The sequence below is a fragment of the Buceros rhinoceros genome, unplaced genomic scaffold (genome assembly GCF_000710305.1).
Source record: "Buceros rhinoceros silvestris isolate BGI_N320 unplaced genomic scaffold, ASM71030v1 scaffold3834, whole genome shotgun sequence".
In the NCBI taxonomy this organism is placed as follows: domain Eukaryota; kingdom Metazoa; phylum Chordata; class Aves; order Bucerotiformes; family Bucerotidae; genus Buceros; species Buceros rhinoceros.
The window spans coordinates 74,189-76,892 of record NW_010408660.1 but is presented as its reverse complement, the minus strand read 5'-3'; positions in this window follow the sequence as shown (position 1 = coordinate 76,892).

Sequence of the window (2,704 nt, the reverse complement as noted above, 5' to 3'; positions counted from 1 at the left end):
AGAGCGGTGTACTGATCTAATATATATCTGGATGCATACGTTTTAAATCTAATATATTTAGAAATCACTGAAGTGATTCCAGTTCCCCCGGCACTAATGAAGTAAACAGAACTTCTGACCACGTAGCAGTGCATTGTAATCCGTAAAAATTAGTGTCAAATTGAAACTAGATATGTTTTGTATTTACATTTCTGTTTGACTGGTTTGTGATATACTAGTGTGTACTACTTCTTGATATTCTAGAGGATACTGGCACCGTATCTGTTTTGTTTTTTTAGTGTGGGCTAACCTCATTTTACAATGTAAAATTGAATGGAAATGCATTTGAAGTTAAAAGACAACACAGTCAGATACCAGCTAATACTTAGGGGACAGAGGAAATGTGGAAACTGGTATTCATTGCTCGTGTTTGAGGCACATTTGCTGGAATTAATGATTTTAGAGTCTGTGCAATTCTGCTTGCCTTAGGCTGAGTGGTGTGAGATGTAATTGAACTAATGACTCACTGTGGTGAGATAATTTTTAAGAATGTAGTGGGCTTCTTATTGTACCATGCTATGGCATATATTTGCCCTTTTTTCTCCAGTGATGCTGCCTATTTTTGCTTTCTATTTTAGTCTGTCTGTCAAGCACCCACGGCACACCTTCACATCCCTTCTAAAATCCTCTTCTGTATTGGTAGGGTATGCAGTGTTCTTTCACGAGTTACTCTTTATTTTGTCTTGTTTGTGTTAGATCTGTCGTCCCTGTGGTGCAGATCATGATTCTGTCTTATAATGACTCCTGCATGTATAGAGGATTGCAGATACTCTTACTTGTATTACGCCCTGCTCTGTGCAGAAATTTTCTTCAGCAGATCTCAAAGTGTATGCCTGCACGGTAAAAGTCCTTTTTTTCAATTTCTTTATATAATGAAAGATGAAGAATAGTAAATGTAAAATGAACTTGCTTGTATTCTTAAGAGGAATCAATGACTGTGATCGACATAGCCTTTTAAACCTGACTTAATCTCTCGGACTAATTCCTAGGCTGCATTTTTCTCTTTGTTATGAAGTACTGCTTCATTGAATCTGACTTTCTAATGAATGAGCTTTTAACACTGAACATGTAGATCTTGAGAGTTTATTTAATTTTAAAGAGTAAAGTAATGTTGTCAAGAAACCTTTCAAGTCTGGAAGCTTTTCTTAAATGGGTATTTCAGATACGGACATGAGATAAGCTTGCTTATGTGTTGTGGTCATTATGATTTCTTTTTTTCTTTTAAAATAAATGAATAGTATTTTAGATGTGGGGTTTTTTGTGTTTTAAGTGTTTTTTATTTTGAATGTGTTTTAAATGTGTGTTTAAAAGTGTTGGTGTATGAAGTTAAGTGTTGCATGTAAGAATGCTTTATTGGAAGATAAGTAATCGGTGAAATCATATTATGCCATTAACCCTTGAGATCCCACTTTCTCCTCCTAGAGTTCAGAATACAGAGGATAGCTAGACAGAGAAAGCAAGAAGTGTTAAAAAAGGAAAAAATAATAGTTCCTGCTTAGATATTTTAACAAGTTTATTTTCAGAACAGCTTATTCCTGAAAGAATATTTTTGAAGTGATAAATTTGGGATTTAAAATTGGGATTTAACAACAAACAAAAAAGCTTCTTGCATAAACCCGTTAAGTTTACTTACCCTCTGCAACTTCTCAAATAAACTGAAGGATTTAAGTTGTTGTAGAAACTAGAGATAGCCTGAATAAAATCAACTCTGTTAAGTGGGTGCAGTTGAATGCAGGTGTCTTTGGGCTAGCTTGCAGAAAAAAGCCAGTGAAATTATGTTTCAGAATATGTTACACAGTAATTTCAGGTAACAAATTCTTGTCAATTAGATAATAAAACTTACAGGTAGAATTTGTGTGATTGTAAGTGGCTGGACTTTGTGGAATATGTAGCTGTAGTTTTTTTTTTTTGAGTCTTTTCTGGTAAGCTAAGGCATGAACCTAAGTAAAATAAGATGCAAGTACTGCTTTTTTTTTCTCAACAGACAATCAGTTTTGGCATATGTAATATACTGATGTAATGGAAAATAGTTTTTTGTTCCCTTAAAACCACACCTTTTTACATGCAACTTCAGAAAAGTGCTTCAGAAATCCTCATTTTTAATGTAGTACCTTAGTCAGACTAGCTCTCATTCAAGGATATGCTCTGTTTTTTAGTATTTTTTTAGAATCTATTAGTTATTGAGAATTGGCCTTTTAATTATACTGGTAGCTAGTGACACACTGAGCAGTTTATATAACAAGACAAGTGAAATCATGGTAATTGATTTTTGCATAACTGGTAACTAAGTCGATGAAAGTAGTCACTGTTCATTGAAATTATGCATTTTTAAGCACCACTCAACAAATTTCTCTTTCAGTGAATATCTTAATTCTTTCTTACAGTGCTATGAATGATGATGACTTCTTAAGGCTTCTTGATTCTTCATTGCAGGTGTAAGATGAAATAGAAAAAGAGGATGCAGAATGATGGTATGGTATACCACTGCCATCCAGGAAATACAGAAATAGGATAGCTAGCAGTGTTGATGATTGGTTGGTGACAAAACAGTTGCTTGTCTGTACCTGGACATCATCAAAGGAGAATTGAAGTAAAAAAAATACCAAAGTTATTGAGGGTGAAAACAATTACCTTCTATTTTAGCTGTGGCACTTGACAACTGTAT